Source organism: Myotis nattereri (genome assembly GCF_964212035.1).
Source record: "Myotis nattereri genome assembly, chromosome: 1".
NCBI lineage: Eukaryota > Metazoa > Chordata > Mammalia > Chiroptera > Vespertilionidae > Myotis > Myotis nattereri.
In genome coordinates, this window is record NC_138075.1 from 167,800,643 (window position 1) to 167,827,490 (window position 26,848).

At 39.0% G+C, this 26,848-nt stretch overlaps 1 pseudogene across 1 annotated transcript in view; it reads right to left on the reverse strand.

The window, feature by feature from the left end:
- The window catches only part of LOC308533190 (ferritin light chain-like), a 32,907-nt pseudogene extending 13,148 nt beyond the window's left edge, over positions 1-19,759 (reverse strand). The window contains exons 1-2 of the transcript in view: positions 19,751-19,759; positions 4,977-5,095 (exon numbers count right to left, since the gene is read on the reverse strand). The product of the transcript in view is annotated as a ferritin light chain-like (transcript). The remainder of the gene's footprint in view (positions 1-4,976; positions 5,096-19,750) is intronic.
- Between the last annotated feature and the right edge of the window lie 7,089 nt (positions 19,760-26,848).

Consider the following 26,848-nt stretch of genomic DNA (forward strand, 5'->3'; position numbering starts at 1 on the left):
AGAAGAAAAACAAAGTTGGAGGTCTTATACTTCCTAATTTTGAAATTTACTATGAAGTTATAATAATCAAAACAGTGTAGTATTGGCATAAAGACAGATGTACATACCAATAAAACAGATTAGGCAATCCAAAAATAAACTCACATATATGGTCAAATGATTTTCTACAGGTATGCCAAGACCATTCAAAGGGGGAAGGTCAGTCTCTTTAACAAATGGTGTTAGAAAAACTGGATATCCTATATAATAAAAGCATAATATGCAAATCAACCAAATGGTGGACCGACCGGTTGCTATGATGTGCACTGACCACCAGGGGCAGACACTCACTGTGGTCAGTGTGCTCCTACAGAGGGAGTGCTGCTCAGCCAGAAGTCAGGCTCATAGCTGGCGAGCACAGTGGCAGTGATGGGAGCCTCTCCTGCCTCTGCTGCAGGTGGGTGGTAAGGAGCGATGGGTCCAAGACTGTGACAGCCCCGAACTGCTGGCTTAGGCCCGATCCCCCCCCCCCTTGGGGGGGGGGAAATTGGGCCTAAGCAGGCAGGTGGACATTCCCTGAGGGGTCCCGGACTGTGAGAGGGTGCAGGCCGGGCTGAGGGACCCCTCCCCAGTGCACGAATCTCGTGCACTGGGCCTCTAGTCTACATATAAAAAATTGAATTGGATTTTAATCTAACACCATATAACAAAAATTGACTCAAATGAATCAAAGACCTAAACTACATTGAGACCTACATTGAAACTAGACCTACATTGGAACTAGATTTACTCTATGAATAAGCAGTTCCACTTATGGATATACTAGAAGCCCAATGCATGAAAGTCGTGCAAGGGCAGGCCCTCGCAGCCCCAGCTGCCTCCTGCACCTGCCTTGGCCTGCCGCTGCCCGTGTCTGCCGCCACCCCCCCCCCCCCGGTTTCCCAGTACCATGGAGCCCCAGTGATAGTCCTGCAGAGGATGGCTTGGGCCTCCCTCTTTGGGGTGATCGTGGAGCCCCCTGATTGATCGCCCTGCTGGCCAGTGGCCTAGGCCTCCCTCTGCAGGGCGATCGTGGGGTGATGGCAGGCCCCCTGACCAATCACATTGCACCCGCCTTGGCTGGCCTGGCACCAGTGCATGTCATAGCGTGGTTGTCCGGAAGGTCGTCCAGATGGTTGTTCTGCTGTTCGGTGGTTCAGTCTATTTGCATATTATGCTTTTATTATTATAGATAACCAAAATAATTGAAAGCAGGATCTCAAAGGTATTTGCTCACTCATGTTCACAGTGGCACTATTCACAATAGCCAAGAGATGGAAGCAACTCAAGAGTCCATTGATAGATGAGTAAACAAAATTTGGGACACATACACACACACACACCACACACACACACACACACACACACACAATTCAGCCTTAAAAAAGAAACTGACTGTTATGGATAGAATGTTTTGTTCCTTACAAATTTGTACATTGAAACCGTAATCCCCAAGGTGATAGTATTAGGAGTGTGGCCTTGGAGAGGTAATTAGGTTTATAGGAGGTATTGAGGGTGGAGCCCGTGTGATGGAATTAGTGTCCTTCTAAGAAGAGGAGATTAGAGCTCTCTCTCCACCATGTGAGGACATAGCAAGAAGTCTGCAAACCCAGAAGAGGGTCTTCACCAGAACTTGATTATGCTGGTGCATCGATCTCAGACTTCCTAGCTTCCAGAACTGCAAGAAATAAGTGCTTGTTGTCTAAGCCACCCAATCTATGGTACAGTGGGGCCTTCACTTACAAGTTTAATTCATTCCAAGACCGAGCTCGTTAAGGAGCTCGTTAAGGAGCTCGTTAACTCAAATTACTCTATCAACTCAATGCAAAAAATCTGCCAAGAGACAGCTGGTATCTCAAAAAACTCGTTAGTCAGGACACTCGTAAATTAAGGCCCCACTGTATTTGTTATAGCCGCCCAAGCTGACTTGGACACTGACACATTCTCCAACATGAATGAACCTTGAGGACATTGCGCTCATATAAAGACTGGTTTAATCCATTGCTTAAGTTGTTCTAGTCTTATTCATTAGCTCTTTCATGTTGGCTTCTGTGTCATTTTTTTAAAATCATTTTCTTACTTTCTAGTAATAAAATATGCTCCTGAATTGGTCATTTTGCTGAGGACCTGGTTCCTTTTATTGGAGAATTATATTAGAAGCCAAGGTTTGGTTACTGGATATGTTAGTTGCTACTGGGGGAGGGGGAAGTCATTTGCCCTAGGCCTTCTCTGTGGACAGAGCTAGAAAATATGTGTATGTATACATACTGTGTACATACACATATGTAGAATCTAATTATTTTTTTATCTATCTACGTCTATATTAATTTAAAATGAGTTTAGACTGATGTCTTCATATCTAATGTAGACACACATGGCTCATTCTTATTTATTTATTTACTTATTTATATATTTATTTATTTACTAACTATTGTTGAAAGTATTACATATGTCCCCTTTCCCCCCAACTAACCCCTTCTAGTCCACTCTTGCCCCTCAACCCCAGGCCTTCACCACCCTATTGTCTGTGTCTATGGATTATGCGTATATGCATACAAGGTCTTTGGTTGATCTCTTCCTACCCACCCACCCACCCCCACCTTCCCTCTGAGATTCAACAGTCTGTTCCATGCTTCTATGTCTCTGGATCTATTTTGTTTATCAGTTTATTTTGTTCGTTAGATTCCACATATAAGTGAGATCATGTGATTCTTATCGTTCTCTGACTGGCTTATTTTGCTTAGCATAATACACTCCAGGTCCCTCCATGCTGTCTTAAAGGATAAGAAATCTTTTTTTTTTTTTTATACTTTTGCATAGTATTCCATGGTGTAAATGTACCACAGCTTTTTTATCCACGCATCTACTGGTGGGCATTTAGGCTGTTTCCAAATCTTAGCTATTGCAAATTGTGCTGCTATGAACATAGGGGTGCATACATTCTTTCTGATTGGTGTTTTGTGTTCCTTAGGATATATTCCTAGAAGTGGGATCACTGGGTCAAATGGCAGTTCCTTATTTAATTTTTTCACTCATCTGTTCTCTGAGCCTGCTCCAATCACAAGCTTTTTCTATTCTCAACTAAAAAAACAAATAAAAACGAAAAAATATCCTGAACACATCAATGGATACAAATAAGTTTTGGGGGTGGGGATTAAAAATGCTATCTATACTAATAGTTTCTGGACTTTTTTCAAGCTGGTTAAAGGTTCATTGTCCACCCATATTTTCTAGGTAGATTTTTGTAAACTCTTGCAAAAATGTCTATTGTAGTCTAAGAATCCACCATCAGAATTTGGGGAGGAGCACTGTGGAACTTCTTCAAGGGGCAGTGACTCCCACGTGCAATTTACCATCTCTTGTGAGGCTCCCTGGCACCTGTATCTGTGCCTGGGACCTAGACCTCCAGACACAGCTGATGAGAGCGTGAATAGGGGGACTTTTTACATCTCAGTCACCCACATGAACTCACTCTCCCCTCTACCAGATGAAAGTCTTCTCCGGTTTTAGAGGGACAGAATCCCTATCTTCACCTGGGCTGGCTCAGCCTTTACAAAGGTCAGAACCCATCTCCAGAGATCTGCAGGGGGCTACCCCAGAGAGCTCAGCTGTGTACATGCATAGGAGGGAATTGCCAGAAGCCAGGAAAAGAACCAGCTGAAAGGGTTGGAGGGAACTGCACCCAGGGCTCACATAGGCACTTGAGAGCCTGCTCCCTTCAGCTAGAATAGAAAACCTCATAATTCACAGGGTATTGGGTGGAAGCTCTTGTGTGCTCTTTGCTTTCTCCCCTTTTCCATAGGCTGGGACGTGGTGAGAGGTGGAGCAGCCAATGTAGACATCCTGTAATTAGATGAAGAAACATGTTGAGGATGGCTGGACTGCCCTATCAGCCCTCGACTATACATTTCTGATTTCGAGAAAGAATAGTAAGCTCCATAGCTGGTTTGGCTCAGTGGTTAGAATGTCGGTCTGAGGACTGAAGGGTCTTGGGTTTGATTCTGATCAAGGTCATGTACCTGGTTTGTAGGCTTGATCTCCCATCCTCCTGTGGGGGGGGGGTGGGGCTCATGTGAGAGGCAACCAATTGATGTTTCTCTTTCACATCGATATTTCTCTCTCTCTGTCTCATCTCTTCCCTTTCACTCTCTTTAAAAATCAATGGGAAAAATATATCCTCAGGTGAGAATTAACAACAATAACAGCAAAAGAACAGTAAACTTCTTTACATTTAAACTGTTTTCTTAGTTTGGGTTACCCCCAAAGCATACTCTGAGACAAGGATTTGGATGCAGTTAACCTATTTGGGAAGCCATCCTAGGAAATAAAGAAAAGGCAATAAACAATGCCCTAATGTATGGGTAGTCAACAATGTGGGGTGGCATCAGTAGTGTCTGAATAATACAGTATTTTTCTTTTAAGTATGTTTTCTCATGTAAAAGTAGCCCAATAAAATGGAATTTTTTAATGAGAAAGTTATACTTATTTACTATTATGCTCCTGCGCAACAGGACTTTGCCATTTCAGAGTCACTGCTTTTTCCATACTGCTTTTAGGAATAAGACTAAGCATCATGCAGCCTGATTTGTTGGTGCCAATTACATGTCATAGATTTGGTGTGAAAACATTGACTTACGGCCTTCATAATTTTAGTAATTACCAACTGTGGCATTATTTGATTCAATTTTTAAGCTCTAGTTGATCATTTTCCTATTAAGAACATTCTGGCATCGTGAGATAGCTGATTATACCATAAATTCTTGGCTCTTTATTACCTGTCACATTCCAAGACATCATACCTTAAATATTTTTATTAGAAGATGTAATACCTGTTTTATGTCGGGGTAATTAGTTACGTGCCTAGTCCATGGCCTTTGGCTTCTCATTCGATGCACAGTAGGTGTAAATTGCTATATAACAGCTCAGCTTTTCTGAGGGCTATAATAGAGTGTGCCTACAGCTCATCTGCAGTTGGGAAAATCTCTTCTAAAAGAGCCACCACTTTGTGCTTATTCCCAAATTTCAAGATTTCCTTCTTGGGTGCACCATATGCTTCCACAGTGTCTACTTCATAGAACTTTTAAGGGAGGTATTAGAGAAGTTCAAGAATTTCAGGTAAGAAATTGTTTGTTTTTACATTGTTGATAATTAGGAAGCTAATTTTTCATTACTAAGGTTTGAAAAATGTACTTTTGGGAGATATAAGATTTGATAAATATTTCAAAAGTTAACTTGGGGGCATGAAGAATGTTAAAAAGTTTTAAAAATTCTATTTTGAAAACAATATAAATGGAAATAAAATAATATTATTAAAACGAATGTTCATTTTTAAAACATTTCTTTAATGACCACTTTAGATGTACAATCTAAGCCAGCTTTAACATACCTAAGATTCTGGAAAATTAGATTACACAGTTATTCCTTCCATTATACTGAGGGTGTCAAAATCCATTACTATTAGATTCCACAGTTAATGCCCAAACCAGAAACTCAACTATGCAACTTTAACCAAACATTTCCAATGGCAAGAATAACATAGAAGAATACATGACCAAAGTCTTCTGGTATGATGGCTAACTGTGGATGAAATGGTACTTATTTTCAGAGTATATGTTTTGCACTCATAGAATAATACTGCTAAATGAAGCTGTAGGAAAAGAGTTATTGCTTTACACTGTTCTTGGGAGGATCAGTTAGTATAAACTTATATTAAAATAATTTGGTAATATCTCTCAAAAATGGAAATACATATGCCTTTGGTCCAGCAATTCCATTGCTAAGAATGTATCCTATTTGAGCTAATATGCAAAAATATATACACATGGATGCTCATTTTAGTAGATTGCAATGTAAGAACTGGAAGCAAATTAAATATATATCAATAGGAAATTATTAAGTACAATCATGTATGCAATAACATTTTACTATTACAAAGAATGAAGTCTTATGTGCCAACATGAAGAATTTCTTAATATATATTTTTAGGGAGAAAAGATACTGTAGATAACAGGCATATTTTTTTTTCTCACATGCATAAAATAAATGTGTATGTGTGTGTATTCTTGTATATACCCCCAAATTTTATAATGAGACCCAGCAAATTGTTAATTTTACAAAAAGTGAGACTTCAAGTTGGAGTAGAAGAATATATTTATTTTACACCCTTTAGTCTATTTGAATTTATTAAAATTTATTTAATTACATTAAAAGTAATACTGAGCTATTTTATAGACCTCCAACTTCTAAATAATGGAACTATGGAGAAAAACAGTAATATAGGTTCATTGATAGCTTAATATTTTTCAAATACACCACTTCCAAGGAATGACTTAAATTGATACTTGTTAATTTTCTATTCTTTCTAATTTTGCTTCTTTTCATTTGGTTTGTTTTGATTATTTAGTCTTATTATTTATAAATAATTTATCCTGATCCTTATCAAATAATACTGTTTACTAAAGAAGTCTTATATACATGATTAACAAATGTTGCAGGAATGATTTAGTATATTTTTCACAGTGTTACAAAATAGTAAATGACATTGAAGCAACAGGCAAATTCCATTCTGGCAAATTCTCCGTTATGAGTACAAGGAGCTGGGAGGTGGGAGTAGGGGTGGGGAGTGGGGTTTGAGGAAGAGTTGCTGCAGGATTTACTGGCAGCTGCTTTGGTGGGGATCATGGGCGCCTGTCTTTCCCTATTACACTTAGTCTCTGAGGATGGGTAAGTGTGATGTTAGATACGCTTTCTCAGAAAGGTCCTCACCAACAAGAGGCCTTACTCTGTTGCCCAATTTTATGGGTGTTTTGAGAACCACTTCTAACTCAGAAGGAGAGGCTTACTTGCTTTGTGAAATTTTTATTAAAGAAGAATTTTAAAATAATTTTATTGTAATTTATATCTTGGAAAGTGTTGAAAGGATAAAGATCTAATAACAATCCTTCTATCCATTAATCAGTCAAACATCCATGATTGCAGCTTCCAGGATCAATTGTTAGTATTATATTACTATTTAATATGTTACTGCATCTTAAGGAACATAGCTATGTTACATCATATTTTAGTCTTTTTGCTTCAATTATCATATGAATTTCCTCTTATTGCTAAACACTTTTCCTTGCCCTGGCCTATGTGGCTCAGTTCATTGGGCATTGTCTTGCGCATCCAAAGGTTGCTGGTTCGATTCCTGGTCAGGGCACATGCCTGGGTTGGGGGATCAGTCCCCAGTAGGTGGTGTGCAGGAGGCAGCCAATCAATGATTCTCTCTCATAATTGATGTTTTTTTCTCTCTCTTTCTTCCTCCCTGAAATAAATAAAAAACAAACAAAAATAATAAAAATAAACCTTTTCCTTAACATTTTTTCAATATGCTTAATATTCCATTCTGAATTTATATTTTGCACAACTATCAATCTAAATTTGGATATTTAAGTCAATTTCACTTGAAAATATTTAGCCATTATAAAAAAGTCACTAAAAGCTGTTTTTAATTCTCCTTCATGGTTCTGGTGATCATTTTATTTGTTTCCTTTTCTTTTTAAAATTTTTGTACACATTATGGAATAGAACAGCCACTTAAGATTTTATTTTTATTACTAAAAGTTTCACATATGTACTCAAATAGGCAAATTAGCCATCTCAGATTGAGGAGTATTCAGAAATTTCAAAGGTAGCTTTGACTGGAAGCATGTGCAGCTATTTATCTCTTTAAACTTTATTTATAATATTGTTGATATTATTATGTACCCAACTCCCCACTCCCTGTCCTTTGCCCACCTCCACCCAGTCCCCACCCGCCCTTCCCTCTGGCCATCACCACACTGTGATCTGAGTCTATGGACTAGGCATATATGTTCCTTGGCTAATCCTTTCACCTTTCATCCAGTCCCCTATTTATTTTTTATATCTTGAGCTTTTATCATGTTCTGCTCTTTCCTTATACTTTTTGTTCTTTTAAAAAATCTCCTTAATAATTTAAAATGTGCTTATTTTATAGTTTCTTTCAGATTATCTTATTACCAGAAGTTTTTGTGTTCTCATCTCTCTGTTGTAATGCTTACTGTATTTATGTTGGAGTATTTCCTTTTCAGATTTGTACTTTGGAGTTAGTATCATCTTTCTGATGATTGTGTGTGTTTATTTGCCCAGGCTAGAGAATAATGCTGAAGGAAAATGACAGTCAACCTAGAAATCTGTAATGCTAATACAGAGTAGCTTTGCATTTTCCTCTACCGGTTGTTTTAAATTTAATAGTTGAAAATGAATGTATATGCTAAATTTTTGGCTTAAGGATTCCTATGCCACAAGATAACACAGACTGAACATTCACTTTCACAAATAAATTTTTATTTTTTTAAGTCTTACAGAGCTCTTGGAAGGTACAATTTCCTTTTTTGTCCCTTGAACTTTTGGTGGAATCCTTATCTTACACTGAAGAAGTGGTCTTTTGGGATTCTAACTTCATGGAAGGTTTTATGTCTACCTCTTCCCAGGGAATGGGTTCAAGGCCACATCTGTTATCCCTGTATGGAAATGGAAGCCGTAGCCTCTGCCCCTGGGTCTATAATTCTCCCAACTCTCCCTGACTCATTCCATTTGTCTTGTGAGCTGCCAGTTCTGCCTTCTCTCTGGCACCTGAATGTTTCTCTTTCTTTCAATAGACATCAGCTATATATTTAAGTCTTTTCATTATGTATGTACTTAGCATTTTCATAATTTTAATATTTTAAAATTATAATTTATTTTTAAAAATGTTTGTGTAGACTGCTATGGTCAAGGTCAGCCAAATATTTGTTCTAAATATATGGAAACATTAAGATTGTCAAACTTTTATTTTTCATTGATATGCTTGGCCTTTCAGAATAAAAATTCAAGGGGCGATATAATACTTTGTTTGATAAGTACTATAAAGTGGGAAAATGTGAGAATATAAAATAAATTGTGACAACAAAGGCCATGGATGCTAAAACTGAGATGCTGAATTCACAAAATATTGTTCTTGCTATTCTAGTTCCAATAAATTAAAAGTGATTAAAGTATACACTCCAATTGTAAAGCAATCCCAACTTTGCAAATGAAGGGTTGACTGGGATGTTGGAGGTAGTGATGGAGGGGAAAATGCTTACAGGTTGCTTATCATAACTTTGAGCTTCACTTGTTTCTTCTTTGACATTTAAGGCAATGTTTTATTCTGGGTGTCAGAGTTACATGTCCAATGGAAAGAAGTTTTTCCATTTTTCCCTTCTCGTGGAGACTCAGGTACATGAAGAAGGGGCAAGAGCACAATGATGTGAACAACTTCTTTTCTAAGGAAACATAGTTCAAACTAAATAATAAAGTTGCTCCCGCAATAGAACAGTAGTTCAGCTTCTGTTACTACATAGTATGAAGGGTCGAGATAAGACATGACTTAATTTCTTAAGAATCTTGTTGAAAAAAATTAGACTCGTCTTTTTTTTCAAGTAGAATATAGTATGGAAATATTTATTAGCGAGAAAAAAAAATCTCTAAACTTTTAATTTTGAGAGTTAATGTAGTTAAGAATTTAATGGCACCTATTTTAACATTAAAATCACTCAATTTGATTCCAAGCTCTGCTAGCTACTATTTGTTGCTTTGGGGCAAATAACATAAATTCTTTCTGTTTATTTATCAATAAAATGACAATCATAATACCAAACTCCCATGCTTCAAGTGAGAGTTCAAGCGAAATACATATAAAATATATAAAGCACTTAGCACAGTGCCTGTGTGTGATTATCGCTGATGCACAACAGCCACTATTTGAAATCAACACAGAGACTTCAGAATCAATTGAGGTGAAAAAGACTCCAAAATGTGAGGAGCGCATCTCTTATCTAAGTAGCGCAACTTCTGAGGTGCCTGGGCACAAGTAGAGGAGATAATATTATTCCCAAAGCGTGAAAATAGGATAGTGGGAATTTTTCTATGATGTGAACCCCAATTTGCAGAAAATGAATCCTTGCTTGAGAGGGAAAGAGCAGTGTTACTTTTTGTGAATGAGCCTCTGTGGGTATCCTATGTTGATGTGTTTGCTCTGGTAGAAATACTTTTATTCTCTGTGACCCACTTAGGCAACCATAAATCTTCTTTTTGTTTGATCAAAAAATGTCCAAGTCCAGATAAGTTTTGTAGTGATTAGAAAGCATATTCCTTATGAGTAAAATATTCGATTCCTTGCTTTTAATTTGCCCATCCTTTTTTTCCTAAGCAAATTTGCATCTTCTGTGCTAGGCTTGGCAGGAACTCACAGTTATCTTATTCTTTGAAAAGGCAGTGGTGACATTGAGTCACCTGAGTGCTATCTCTGGGTAACAATGACAAATGGTCACTTGCAGTGCAAAGATCAAGTGCTCAGAGTGCAAGGTCAGCTGCTTTACATGACACCTAATGTGACTGTCATTTCTCAGGGTCCCTCGCTGAAGGCAGGGTGGCGACATGGTGTACCCATCACTAAGGTGCCATGTCTGGCATCTAAATGGAGCTCAGTAATTCCAGCGGAGCCAAGTTATTAGAGATCTAATTGCCATTGTCTAATAAATTCTTTTGAGGTCTTTGTGTGTTGGTTTACTTAAATATTCAATGTATCCAGCTGGAAGCAGTTATTAAAAATATAATTGTTTTGTAAATTTTTATTTTTCAATCCCAAAACATCTTCATGAATTAATAAACAGCATTCAGATAAACTAAGAATATTCATCAATAATGCAAGGTTTTTCGTGTCATTGGGGGAATATAATCTTACTCTACTGATGATCAGAAACTCTGGGGAAATAACATATCCTCTGTAATACATTTCCATCTTGGATTTTCTAGATCATGTTTAGTTGGAGCGTTTTTACTTTGAACAACAATGTTTTTATTCACCTTTTTTTCCAATAGAGCTTATTTGAACTCACCATCATCTTAAGTTTATTTCCAGTTATTACTTTCCTGCTTGCCTTTCCAAAGCTGGCTATGAATTTATTATGAATGCACAGTGGGCTTTAAAAGAGCAAGGCTAATTTTCTTTAAAATGAGCAATAGTGGACTTGTTCCCAACTAGGAGAATAGAACATAACCTTCCTAAGACATTTAGATGTTCCCCAAAAGACTGACTGATAGTCAACAAATGGGGGGAATATAAAATTTCTCCAAAGGGATGAATGCTTCCTTAAGTGGCCTGATTGACAGCTCTAGACTTGCCCAGTGATACTGTCATCTGAGGGACCCTACACTTTCCCCGCTGGGTTTTCTGAAGTCTCTCTGGTGTCATAAGGGGACAAACCCCTGTGGTACTGCCAGGCCCCTCTCTGTCAGAGGGCTAAGACCTGGACTAATTCATTGCAGTGCAGTTTAATTAAACTGCACCAGAGTTGTTTCCCTGGTAAAATAAGTGTGGGAAGAGAATGTGTGTCAAAAGGGACATGCCCCTTACTGTGTGTGCTTTATTGTTACACCACAGCTAATATATTGTGGGAATTCCCATGGAGTCAATGATAAACTGTATTATCGAGCTCCATAAAATAGGCATTCTACTAGTGCAGGTTACTGTAGCTCACAATTCTATCAATCCTTCTAATTTATTATATTATAGCTGTATGTGAGGTCTCATAAATTTATTATACCCCTTTCATCTAAAAAAACCCCCACAACCCACCATGCTTGTTTCTCCCCTCAAATAAAACCTCTTATTATTTGTTGTGTCTGTCTCTAAAAATGTAATAGCCACTTGTAAGAAAATATAATTACTGGCTGAGAAATGTAAATTGCATTTGACATGTCTTCTATTCTAAAATTAAAAAATTCTATTAAGCCTTGCTGTATGAGTACAAACACTGGTGCATGAAGACCCATTGGGTTTTTATTTCCTGTTTTCTGGCAGTAAGCACACATAAATGACACCTTTGTCATTTTCACTGTTTTCATCATTTGTTTATGATAAATGAATTTAATTATAGTACTCTTTCCTCTATCATTTACATTGGAGGGCAGTAGAAGGGCAGAGATAACTGCTTCATCCATTTCATTAGACTTGGCAATCTCCAATGCCAAGTACAATGCCTGGCATATATTAGAGACTCAAAAGGCATATGTTACGTAATTGACATGAATGCAATAGGAAATTCTGTGATTTCCTTGTGTAAATCTCCATATAATTTTTTACCTACATATTTATTAACATGTTTATTAATAACAGTTTATTTTTTATCGGGTACACTTGCACAAATATTTGGTTTACTGGTTAAAAGGATAATACCTAAAGAAGTAGGAATAAGTTCATTAAGTTATGAAATTTTAGTAGATTACATTTCCTAGTTTCAGAAAACTTGATGCCTCAAAAAAAGATAGAGCCGAAACCGGTTTGGCTCAGTGGATAGAGCGTCAGCCTGCGGACTGAAAGGTCCCGGGTTCGATTCCGGTCAGGGGCATGTACCTGGGTTGCGGGCATATCCCCAGTGGGGGATGTGCAGGAGGCAGCTGATCGATGTTTCTCTCTCATCGATGTTTCTAACTCTCTATCTCTCTCCCTTCCTCTCTGTAAAAATCAATAAAATATATTAAAAAAAAAAAAAGGTAGAGCTTGGGTGCTGAGAATAAGCCAGAGATTCTGTGGGCTGGCCCTCAGGTGATAAGAAGAAATGTGGAGAGGAAAACCAAGATGGTGGTATAGGTAAACACCGGAAATTGCTGCCTTGCACAACCACTTCAAAAATATAACTAAAAGATAAAACGGACATCATCCAGAACCACAGGAAGGCTGGCTGAGTGGAAATTCTACAACTAGAAGGAAAGAGGAAAGCACACTGAGACTCAGGGGAGGTGCAGAAGTAAAGTGCAGAGGTATGGAGGAGCATGTGGAAAGGGTTGGCAACTGAGGACAGGGTTGTCTTTTTCAATTGGGAGGGAGTCTCAAGCTCTTGACTGCTCTGAACTCCAGTTCCGGGTGAGTCTCTGGGGACCCAGACTCACAAGGGGAGAAACTGGACTGTCTGGCAACAGGCGGAACTCGAGGGTGGCTTTCTCTCAGATGTGCTTGAAGCGATTACCACAGGACATTGAGACCTGGGGCCTCTTAGGGCAGGACTGAGGATCAGCCATAGCTGTTTGCTCCACCCTGTTGATCCCCTGAGACCCTGCCCCACCCAAGCTGTGTGCAGAGGCTTTTGCATATAAAAGGCCTGGCCCTTTGCTATCTAAAATTACCTAACAAACTGCAGCTGGGTCAGAGAGACCCAGAACATCCAAGAGAAGGCCCAAGGCCCCACAGCAGCTTGCATTGCTTCACAGCTGGGCCTCATCTGGGCACCTCCAAACCCCAAACAAAGAAGAGGAATCGGCAGATCTCTCCTTAGCTCCTGCTGGGTAGTCTCAGGCAGAGGCTAAATTAGCACCTCCTTAGAGAGCCAAGAGCCAGTGTACCCAGTGGTCAGAGTGGGACCATCCAGATTACAACAGATCCATAAGGGACACACTCAGGGGGCAGACTCAGAGAGCACCAAAGCCCCACTGAAGCAAGTCTTGCCCCATAAGGGTGTCTCCAGCACAGAAGTTCTCCCACTGCACACACAACTGATTCTCACAGCCAATTGGCCTGGAGGTCAATTCCTCCCAGTGATACCTACAACAATCAAGGCTTAACTACAGCAAGACTGTGCACAAAGCCCACAAAGGGGTGCACCAAGAGTGTCCACCTCAGGTAATTGGGGAGGCTGAGCCACTGGGCCCTATAGGACACCTATCACAGAAAGCCACTCTACCAACACAGGGATGCATAGAAAATGCAGAGACAAAGAAACAGGTCACAAATGACAGAAATGGAGGAAAGCAAACTACTGGATATAGAGTTCAAAACCACACTTACAAGGTTTTTCAAGAATTTTCTAGAAACAGCCAATAAATTTAGTGAGACCCTCAAGAAATCTAGTGAGACCCTTGAGGATATGAAAAAGGACCAATTAGAAATTAAGCATACACTGACTGAATAAAGAATATTATACAGAGATCCAACAGCAGACAAGAGGATCACAAGAATCAAGTCAAAGATTTGAAATACCAAGAAGCAAAAAACACCCAACCAGAAAAGCAAAAAGAAAAAAGAATCCCAAAATATGAAGATAGTGTAAGAAGCCTCTGGGACAACTTCAAGCATACTAATATCCGAATTACGGGGGTGCCAGAAGAAGAGAGAGAGCAAGATATTGAAAACCTATTTGAAGAAATAATGACAGAAAACTTCCCCTACGTGGTGAAAGAAATAGACTTACAAGTCCAGGAAGCGCAGAGAACCCCAAACAAAAGGAATCCAAAGAGGACCACCCCAAGACACATCATAATTAAAATGCCAAGAGCAAAAGACAAAGAGAGAATCTTAAAAGCAGCAAGAGAAAAACAGTCAGTTACCTACAAGGGAGTACCCATACGACAGTCAGCTGATTTCTCAACAGAAACTATGCAGGCCAGAAGGGGGTGGCAAGAAATATTCAAAGTGATGAATAGCAAGAACCTACAACCAAGATTACTTTACCCAGCAAAGCTATCATTCAGAATTGAAGGTCAGATGAAGAGCTTCAGAGATAAGAAAAAGCTAAAGGAGTTCATCACCACGAAACCAGTATTATATGAAATGCTGAAAGGTATTCTATTATATTCACCAGTTTATTCTGTTCATCAGATTTTTTATTTACTTGATTTTTAGATTCACTTATTGATAGATATGTATTTGGCCTGATTATAAATTGTGCAAAGCACTATATCAAGTGTGGTGCATGGGTTATTTAATTGAATCTTCATAATATACCTAAGAGGAAGGTGCAATTATTACCTCTCCAATGGGTTAGGACACAAAATATTTGCAAGTTTATGTAACTTGCTCCAGGTCATACGTGTAGCAGATGGTAGAGCAGGTATTGCAGATGGAGTAATCACTTCAGGTCTGTGCATCTGGCTGCTTTGCAATATCTGTATCCGCCACCCAACCCCCATGTAGACAGTTTCTTTTTCTTGACAGTGTCTAGTCAGTGCAGGCTCTTTTGGTTCACTCACAGCAGATGTAAAACTTAAGAGAGGTTGATTGGCCTTAATGCAGAGGATTGGAGGAACCAACTTCTTTAGAATCACTATCTTAATGATTACTTGAAGGTGAGATTTCTCACTTTTGGAGGCCCATACACATTTAAGTTCTTACCTATATATATAAAGGCCTAAGCAACCGGCCAACCGTTCGACCATCTGACTGGTAGCTATGATGCGCACTATCCCCCATGGGGAAGATGCTCAATGCAGGAGCATGGAAACATGGAACAGACTGAAGAATCTCAGAGGAAAGCAGGGAGGGGAGAGGGTAGGAAGAGATTAACCAAAGATCTTATATGCATACTAGAGGCCTGGTGCATGGATTCATGCACCAGTGGGGTCCCTTGGCCTGGCCTGCACCCTCTCGCAATCTGGGACCCCTCGGGGAATGTCAGAGAGCCAGTTTCATCCTGATCCCCGCAGGCCAGGCCAAGGGACCCCACCTGCTGGAGGGACCCCGCTCACTCTGCAGAGTGAGCCATGGTGCTGCCCCAGGTGCGGCCGGCAGGGAGGGACCACGGGAGGTTGGCTCTAGGGCATGTTCGGCCCATATTGCCCAGTCCTGCTGGCCACCTTCTAATTAATTTCCTTTCAATGTGTATGAATCCATGCACCGGGGCACTAGTTGTAATATAAAATACCATAAATCAGATATATAACATGGTGGTTCCTTACACATTTTCAAAGAACAAAGTGAAGTCTAATAATACATGAATAAAATGTAAACACTTGAATCACTTTATAGACTTATTTTAATAAAAGAAAATTAGAGGCCCTGGCCTAGTAGCTCAGTTGGTTAGAGCATTATCCTGATATGTCAAGATTGGGGATGTGATCTTCAGTTAGGGCACATACAAGAAATAACCAATGGATGCATAAATAAGTGGAACAACAAATTGATCTCTCTCTCAAATCAATAAATAAAATAAATTAGAAATGAAATTTAATCTTTTTATAATTTAAAAGCACAAAGATTGCTTCTGTATTGGCAAAACCAACAGTTTTATAAAATAATGTTTTGAATTTTGGTATGAAAAAATATGATAAAGATAGTGAAATTAAAAATTTTTCAAATGTTATGTTTCATTTTGATAATAGGAAAATAGAATAAACACACATTTAAAGATTTTTAACACATTCTTATTAATGTAATGCAAATTACCATTCTGGTTGTTTAGAAATATAGGAAGAAAAGCTTATTTTCTCCTGGATTGAAATAAAAGAACACTTTTTTGACACGATGATTGACACAGCATTTTATATAGAGTGTCACTGAGAAGTGAATAAAGCATTTTTAAAAATATTTTAGTAGTAATATTTGAGATTCAGTATATATATATACATATATACATATATATGTGTATATATATATATATACATATATATATATATATATATATATATATATATATATGAAGTATTATGTGGAGAAATTTAAGGTTTGATTTTTTTAGAATTTAGGTTTTTTTTAAATTCTTTATTCTTGAAAGTATTACATATGTCCCCTTCCCCAACCCATGCTGCCCCACCCCCCTGCCCAAGGCCTTCAGCACCCTATTGTCTGTGCCCATGGGTTATGCATATATGCATACAAGGTCTTTGGTTGATTACCTCTCACCTACCCAACCTCCCCCACCTTCCCTCTGAGATTCTGCACTCTGTTGCAAGCTTCCATGTCTCTAGATCCACTCCATTCATCAGTTTATTTTGTTACTTAGATTCCACGTATGAGTGCGATCCTGTGATACTTGTCTTTCTCTGCTGGCTTATTTTGCTTAGGATAATACTCTCCAGGTCCCTCTAGGCTGTCTCAAAGGGCAAGAGATTCTTTTTTACTGCTGCATAGTCGTCCATGGTATAATGTACCACAGCCTTTTTTTATCCACTCATCTACTGATGGGCACTTGGACTGTTTCCAAATCTTAGCTATTGTAAATTGTGCTGCTATGAACATAAGGGTGCATATGTCCTTTCTGATTGGTGTTTTAGGTTTTTTAGGATATATTCCTAGAAGTGGGCTCACTGGGTCAAATGGGAGTTCCATTTTTAATTTTTTAAGGGAACTCCATACTGTTTTTCATGATGGCTGCACTAGTCTGCATTCCCACCAGCAGTGTACGAGGGTTCCTGTTTCGCCACATCTTCGCCTGCACTTGTCATTTGTTGATTTGTTGATGGTAGCCATTCTGACAGGTGTGAGGTGATACCTCATTTTTGTTTTAATTTGCACCTCTCTGATGATCAGTGGCTTTGAACATTTTTTCATATGTCTGTTGACCATCTTTATGTCTTCTTTGGAGAAGTGTCTATTTAGGTCCTTTACCCATTTTTTAATAGGATTGTTTGTCTTCCTTTTGTTAATTGTATGAGTTCCTTATATATTTTGGATATTAAACCTTTATCAGATGCATCATTGCCAAATATGTTCTCCCATACAGTTTAAAAAATTAATTATAATGTACAATAGAGTATCTGTTAATAGAACTATGTTCAAAATAGCAGACATTTCTGCTTCTCATCTTTGCACGATTGTTAGCATATTCATAATCTTTATAAACTTCCCTAACCTCAAAGTCTCAGTATTTTTATATGCAAAAAGGAGATAAAATTCTTGACATATACCTGGTGCTTAAAGAAAAAAATAGCTTGCCAAAATATATTTAAAATATTACATTTTTCTATCTCATTCATTTTCTATTGAAATGGATGAGATGAATAAATCTCAATATTTTTACTTTAATTTCAAAATTAATTTATAAATAACATTAAAGCACAAAGTTTAATGTAGAGGAACTTTAAATCATATGGAATTGTTAGAAGGGAGAGATCATGCTACCTCATGGCAAAAATAGTAGTCCATAGAAATAACAATAACTCTTAGAAAGGAAAGAAACATTGTTAGCACTATTTCCTCCTGTGCAAAAATAACTATTTTGCTTTCTGTAGGTAATGAGCAAATTGAAGGCACTCTCTACATTTTGCCAAACCAAGGAGGCCCACCTCCCTTAATATTTGCCATTCTGTTATTTTAGATCTTAGCTTGCCTTTGATTTGATGCTATGTTGCTAGGTTCTTAGGCAACATTGCAGTTGCAGTTTAGGTGCCTGCATTCTTAGGACTTTTCATGTGACTATTAAACCTCTGTAAACGCTCTTGCCTTCTTCTGGTATATAACCCAGAGTCAGAGTGAACATCTCAAGATAGAGTGCCCTGGAGAAGAGTAACATGATCTTTGACCTGCTTGTGACATACTGTATAAAGATTTTGGGAAATGCTGTCTAGGGTAATCCATCATGAAGCCATTTGGTATAACCTTGATGACCCTGTTCTTTTAGCACAAATATAACCCTGGTGCACCTAGTGTTTTGAAAATTTATATTTATTATATAAAGTCATACACCCTATAAAGCAATAAAAATATAACATGTAAGTTTGTCAGGTAGATTAAAGAGTAGATGTGTGAAAAAGTTGCCTTGTGTTAAAGTTGCTCAGTAGCTGTTGAAATTTAACGACCATGGGAACAACTTTTCCAAGCCAATCAGCCAGACTTGCAAGCTACAACAAATGCTGTATTTCTCTTGGTTGTCAATACAAGTGTGACACTCATACCCATCTCTGATTATACTTTGTAGTTCCACAGTGTTCATGATAGTTTTTCATTTTGATTTGAAAGATATTGGAAACAAATTTTAAAAAACAAATCTAGATTCAAGGAAGTAAAAGCAAGGAACAAAAACTTAGCCAAGGAGTAGAAACCTTTGCCATGTGATAAGTGAACAGTGAGTAATGGCAACTATAAATAAGATCCTTGGGGAAAGATGAGAGATTTCTGCAACCTGAAGAGAAACCAGAGTATTTGATTTCTACTACATTAGTTCACCCACCTTCAGATCTCATCTCATTGACTGAAGTTGTCTCTCATTAGGTTGTTGGAGTCCAGCTTAACTCTCCTCCATTTAATTCCCCAACCTGCAGCATAATCCATCTTTCTAAAGGGCTAATCTTTTCTGTCTGACTTATTTCACTTAGCATAATGTTCTCAAGATCCATCCATGTTGTTGCAAATGACGCTATTTCATCCTTTCTTATGGCTGAGTAGTATTCCATTGTAAAAGCTAAGAACCATATGATTTAACTCATATGTGGGATATAAAACTGCAACTTGTGAACACAAACAGCAGTGTGGTGGTTTCCAGAGGGAAGAGGGTGGGGCGAAAAGGGGTCCTAATATGAGGTGACAGGAGAAGATTTGACTTTGGGTGGTGGGCACATGGTGCTATATGCAGATTTTGTAACTTAGAAATCCACACATGAAACCTATATGTTCATGTTCGCCAATGTCACCCCCAATAAAACTTAATAAAAAAATAAAAAGGGGCTCATCTGACCCAGTTAAAATCAAAGCAAAATACTTTTCGGCCATGCTGGGGCACAGGTGGGCCCAACAGCATGGGCTGGGCTCCAGTTAAAGAGGATTGTGGAAGGAAGGGGACAACCCAGTCGTGGACTCTGAGGAGATACATGCACCTGGAGGCCACAATTCCATGTCCCCAAACTTTCCCTGATTCTCCCAAAGCCAAGCCAAAGCAAAGGCTTTGAAGGCAAAGAAAACAGTGCTGAAAGGTGTCCACAGCCACACACAAAAAATGATCCTCACCTTACCCATCTTCCGATGGCAGAAGACACTGCAGCTCCCAAGGCAGCCTGAATATCCTGGGAAGAGCGCCTTCAGAAGAAACAAGCTTGGCCACAACTTCATCAAGTTCCCCCGACTACCAAGGCAGCCATGAAGAAGATAGAAGACAATAATACTCTTGTATTCATTGTGGATGTCAGGGCCAACAAGCACCAGATCAAACAGGCTATAAAAAAGCTCTATGACATTGACATGGCCAATGTCAACACCCTGATCAGACCTGATGGAGAGAAGAAAGCCTATGTTCAACTGGCTCCTGACTATGATGAGTTGGATGTTGCCAACAAAATTGAGATCATTTAAACTGAGTCCCGCTGGCTAATTCTAAATAGAAATTTTTACACTGCAAAATAATAATAGAAATTAATAATAATAATAATAATAATAATAAAATATCGAAGCAAAATAAAATCAACCAAAACTTAAACAAAACATATCTTCAGTACTTAATCACTAGCTCATCAACTGGTCTCAACTCATGTCATGATCTTACCACTCCAGGCTCAGTTTTCACTATGACCGCCTCATGCTGCAGCCATATTAAACTTTCAGTGTTTCAAAAGGGCCATGTTTGCTCTTCACCTCTAAGCTTTGCCTTGTCTCCGCCTGGACATCCTTCCCGCTTCCTCATCCTTCAGATCTCAGTCTCACATTTTGCTTTACCAAAAGGTAGCAACCACTCTCCAAGTTTGGGTTGGGTACCCTGTATGTACTTCCATTGTATCTTGTGCGGGCATTATTGTCTCTGCACAAAAGGAAACAAAAATCAAGGGCCTAACTTGCCCAGTGTTGCACATTTATAAAATATCAGAGCCAGGCCCTAAATTCAAAACTTCTGGCTTCCACCATTATTTCAAAGTAGCCTCTCATACACTTAATTTTACCTCAATAATTATGAGCTTTAGTGGTTTTCTGTGGCTTCATTCCTCTATCCCTTTACATATCCCCCATGCCTAGGTTAACCTTGTGTTTGTGTCTGCCTGGGAAATTCTTATTCATTTTTTAAGATCCAGTTGTAGAATGTGACACCTTCTCTGGTGCACCCTCCCCCTTCAGGTCCACAATGTTACTTAGTCCTTACCACTCTTGTGGGGCTAATGATCGCTATTGAAATGACCGACTATATGTTTATCTCTCCTGTTGGCCAGTGAACTTCCTGACGGCAAATGTTTATATCAATCACCTCTATATTCCCTGGCACTCCCTGCAGTGCCCCATACATAATGGATTTGGTATTTTAAACTAGAATCATGAAGCACATATTAACCACCTGCATACTCATTTCTCATATTTTCTTTCTTTGATAGCATGCAAGTTGTCCAGTTTCTCTCTTTGCCTTCCCAAAAATACCCTAACTGATTTCTCAGAGCTTCCAGTCGCAAGGCCTTGCCATTGAAGCTAGGTTATTTTTTTATTACTAGAGGCCCAGTGCACAAAATTTGTGCACGGGTAGGGTCCCTAGGCCTGGCCGGCAATCAGTCCTAATTGGGGCCTTCTGGCTGCCCGCCAGGGCCTTCCTTCATTCTGTATCGCCCCCTGGTGGTCAGCACACATCATAGTGAGTGATCAAACTCCCAGTCTCCCAGTTGAACTCCCACGGAGACACTTTGCATATTAGCCTTTTATATAGAGAGAGATTATTGAATTTATTGGGGTGACATTGGTTAATAAAATGATGGTGTCAAGTGTACAATTCTATAATTACTCCATCTCTATATTGTGTGTTTACCATTCCAAGTCAAGTCTCCTTTGATCACCATTTATGTTGCTTTACCCTCTCCAACCTCCCCTCACCTCTCTTTCCCTCTGGTAGTCACCTCATTGTTGTCTGTTTATAAGGGTTTCTTTTTGTGTTCACCTTTTTCACCCAACTTTCCGAATCTACACCCCTCTGACAGCTTTTACTCTGTAATCTGTATCTATGAGTCTGTTTCTATTTTGTTTGTTTATTCTGTTCATTAGATTCCACATATAAGTGGAATCATATGGTATTTGCCTTTCTCTGACTGGCTTATTTCGCTTAGCATAATACTCACCAAGTTCATCCATGCTGTCGCAAAAGGTAAGATTGCCATTTTTTTTTTAATGGCCCTGGTCCTTTAAGAGGACTCTTGTTTCTCCCTGGGAGACAGAATCCTTGCTGATTTTCACAGTCACATGTTATATGGGTGCCTCTTCCTGCCTCTGGTGCTCTGTGCTGGGGAGCCTGGTGTGGGGCTGAGACCCCATGCTCCTCAGGGGGAACCTTTGCAGATGAGGTATCCCTCTCAAATCCCAGCCCTGCCATGGGAGTGGGCCGGTTCTTTTCCTGTCTCTACCCTTCCTACCAGTCTTGATATGGCTTCTTCTGTAAACCCTTTTTATAAGACTTCTCTTCAGCTAGTCTTCAGAGGGTTATTCAGGTTGCTTGTTTTATATTTTAGTTGTAATTCCAGTTTGGTCTTGGGAGGGGATGAGCATAGCGTTCACCCATTCCACTGCCATCTAGACTGCTGGGCTAGATTCTTGCAAGTTCTAGCTGCTGCATGGGAGTTTGATTTCATATTTTTCTTTCTTCATACACTCACAATATGAAATTGCAGGGATTATTAGAGGCCCCTCATGTCACACACACACACACACACACACACACACACACACACACACACACACGGCCTCTCCAAACTCTCCTTCAGTCTGGGGCAGTGAGAGCTGTCTGCCTAGCAGAGGGTAGTAGAGAGTGAGGAAGAACATTTTAATTTTCTTTAGTGCAAAGAGCAAGTTAATCAGAGTATCCTAGGCTTTGTGGTCGAGTGACATGACTTAAGAACTTACTTTTCTCCCATGTGCTCTTCCTAATTTACATCTCTGTTCTTGGAGATTGCCCCCCAGTGAGGCGTGAAGGCAGAGGGAGCTGCACTGCAGCAGCTCCAGTATCAGGAGAGGTGTGTTTTCTCTCTGTGCTTCTGCACACAGACACACACCACTGCTCTCTACCCTGTGTTTGCAATGTGTTGCAGCAGCTGGCTTTTTGCACTAGTGTAAAATCAACTGGTCGTTGTGCATAGTGGCATGAAAATTCAATGTTGTCAGGTCCCAAAATAATCACAAAACTGCTGACGTATTTCTTCAGAACTCCCTTCCTCTTTTTCCTTCCCCCTCCACCATTGCCAGGGAAAAATAACAAAACAAATCTTAGATTTTTCTTTGGAGCTGGTGGAAATAACATGAATATGAGTCAAAGAATCTTGGTTTAAAATCCTTTTTCCACCATTTATTTGTGATGTAAGTTTGGAAAACACACACAATCCTTCTGAAGTTGTTTTCTCACTCATAAAATGGATTTAATACCATACACCTCAAAGTGGTTAAAAGGAAGGAAGGAAACAGAGGCAATAACTGTGCTGACTCCTGGTAGATCTAGCTCATCAAATGTCAGTTTCTCCCTCTCACTCTCCTTACTTTCTCTTCTCTCTTCTCTACCTCTTGATTCAGTTGTTAATGGTTTGTGAAATTTCCAAAATATAGGGAATAAAGGAGAAGAAAAATACCAAGTAGCCAGGTAATAATCTCATTACTCAAGGGGAGTGGGAAACATATACTTAAAGTGTAGGGAATATCTTTTGACATTCTGTATAATGTTTATCATTAAACCTCATAACAAGATGGTTATTGTTTTGTTTACAAGATTATTGTTTTTAAATAGTTTGTGAAGTTTCATTGCTATAGTTCACTCTGATCCTTGGAAATCATTAACATGTTGAAAGGGATCTAAGTTCTTCTTTAGACACTAAGTCAGTGGTTCTCAGTCTTGGCTACACAAGAATATCTGGAGCACTTACAACAATATTTTTAAAGTAATACAATTATTTTAAGGTTTCTAAAAACATACAGCTGCTAGGGTCCTGACCTAGACTTATTAAATCAGGGGCCTCAGGCATCGTATTAGAACAAAACTTTCTAACTTACTACAGTGATGGCTGCAAACCTTGGTCTAAATTGTAAATGTCACTATGGTGTTCATGCTGTGCTGGATTGGGGTCTTAAAATGTAATAATAGTTGTGTAAAGTGACTTTTAAAAAAGGACATAAACCAATTTAATTTGTCAAATTAAATTGACAAAATGTAGAAAGGATAAATACTATTTTAACACATTATGATTATGACAAAATAGAATTCTCAAGGCCCTCAAAATATAAATATGATAAATGCCAAAGGGAAGAGTGAACCATTCTTTTCCTTATGGACCCAGATGGAGTGGCATGGGGAGGTTGCTAAGTGGATTCAATAAAGAGTTGAAAATCTGCATTTTCTTTTCTAATTACAGAAATCATTTCTAGAACCCACATTTCTGAGAATAAGAAACTAAAAATAATACAAATATGATGTGCTAAATACAAGGAAGCTGCTGAAGAAGTATATTTATGGGTCCGAATTGAAATATTAACCCCTTGGAAACTCCTGACATCTATTTAGTCAGAGATGGAAAAGAGCTCTCAGATAACGGAGCCTATCCTCCGGGGACCCTCCCGGATTGTGTCTAGTGCCCAGATAGAGGATAACACTGTCCTCCCAGCCCAAAGGCCATCCTTCTAAGTACTCACTTGGCAGGCGTCCTGGAAAATGGTAGTGTTGTAAGGGCTAGGTTACTCTTCTCAGAGATCTCTATTGGACATGATAAAGAAAAGAGAAAAAAAACTCAAAGCACAAACTGTATACAATCCAATATACATTTTAAAGGATGTACTAGTGAGTATTTACATAGTGGGTCAGATTTTCGTCCTGTGAGATTCAAAAGAAGAAAAGAACTCTTTGAGTTGAGAATCTAGCTTATTGTTTTTAGTGATGGCGTTTAGAGACAAGTGATCCAATAGCCACTACTTTTGAAGATCGTGATTTTATAAGCAGTGGAAGTTTCGGGTGTCAGTAACCCATGTAGCACTGGTTTAAGGCGATTGTTGATAGTTATTTCAAAGTCCCTCAACACTGTTATTTGTAGGAAATAAATCTGACATAAGCCTTTGCCAACAGCAAAGACCTCTCTTCTCTTAGTTACAGAAAACAAACATCTATTGTCAATGCATTGGCAATAAAAAGGCAAAACATAAAAAGAACTCAGCCTTTTTCTGGGACTCAGTTGACTGATTTATATCTTCAGAGCAAGGTTTACCAAATAAATATGATTATTAATTTTAAAGGCTATTGGATTTTCTCAAACAATTCCAAATTGTCTAAACAATAAGCGCCTTTGTAGGTCACACCCCTTTATCAATTTAGTTTGGATTGTTTTTCTTTTATTTATTTTCTCTTTTTTTGCATAGACACCTCATCATAAATACGAATTAGAAAAAAAAAAAAGCATATTTCTTCACAGGTTATCTGCCAAATTGGTATGGTTGGGAAAATTTTAACAATCTTCAGATGGTATACAAAGCAATTATATCCTTTTTAAGACTAGTGGTTACTGAAACAGGTTTATATATATATATTTTAGAAGGATGCTGATCCTCAGTCACATTTTATTTTCAGAAGAGTAAAAAAGAAACACAACAACAACAACAACCTATGAGACATTTTATGTGTTCAAAAATTTTTTTTAAAACTATTTATTTATTTATTTATTGTTAATCCTCACCCAAGGATATTTTTCCATTGATTTTTAGAGAGAGTGGAGGAGAGAGGGAAAGACAGACAGGCCTTAAGTAGAAACATTGATGTGAGAGAAACACATCAATTGGTTGACTCCTGCATGAGCCCCAACCAGGGTCTAGGTCAGGGAGGAGCCTGCAACCAAGGTACGTGCCTTTGACCGAAATTGAACTCAGGACCCTTTGGTCCACAAGCTGACACTATCCACTGAGCAAAGTGGCTAGGGCTGTATTCAAAAGTTTTGATAACTTTTAATATTTTCTCTTTTGCTCTGTATATACCATAAATTTGATGGTTAAATGCTATTGCCAGCTCAAAGGGCTTGACTGCTGCTTGTTCTTGGGGGATCTCTTAGTCTTTTTGAGCCATGACTCAGAGCAAGAGGTCATTTGGTGAAGACTCTGCTATTCTTGCTAGAGAGGAGAAGCATCTGCCCTGCAGAGCGGGTGCCCTGCCTACCTGCTGTGTTAGGGTCAGAAATGTAGTGGCAGTAACTTACTATCCAGTTGAGGATGGCTGGAAATGAATATCACACACAGTTAGTATAGGACTGGGCTTCCTTGTCATAACCTGGGTTTTAGTTTGGGTGATAGTTTTCACTGCAGAGCCAGAATCTGCACAATTTAGAACCCTCTAATACAGCGGTTCTCAACCTGTGGGTCGCGACCCTTTAGGGGTTGAACGAACCTTTCACAGGGGTCGCCTAAGACCATTGGAAAACACATATATAATTACATATTGTTTTTGTGATTAATCACTATGCTTTAATTATGTTCAATTTGTAACAATGAAATTGGGGGTCACCACAACATGAGGAACTGTATTAAAGGGTCGTGGCATTAGGAAGGTTGAGAACCACTGCTCTAATGGAAAATACTCCCACTTATAAAATCCTATATAATAAAAGGCTAATATGCTAAGTGTCCGGTCGTCTGGTCGTCCGTTCAACCAATCAAAGTGTAATATGCTAATGATATGCTAAGGCCGTTCAACTGCTAACTATGACATGCACTAACCTCCAGGGGGCAGACGCTCCAACTAGTAGGTTAGCTTGCTGCTGGAGTCTGGCCAATCAGGACTGAGTGAGATGGGCTGGACACGCCCTGGAGCCCTCCTGCAGTCCCTTCCTGGCCCTGATCGTGCACCAGTGGGGTCCCTTGGCCTGGCCTGTGCCCTCTCACAATCTGGGACCCTTCGGGGGATGTCAGAGAGCCAGTTTTGGGCCAATCCCGCAGGCAATGCCAGGCCGAGGGATCCCACTGGTGCACATATTTGTGCACCAGGCCTCTAGTATATACATAAATTCTTTTTTTTTTTTTTAAATATATTTTATTGATTTTTTACAGAGAGGAAAGGGAGAGAGATAGAGAGTTAGAAACATCGATGAGAGAGAAACATCGATCAGCTGCCTACTGCACATCTCCTACTGG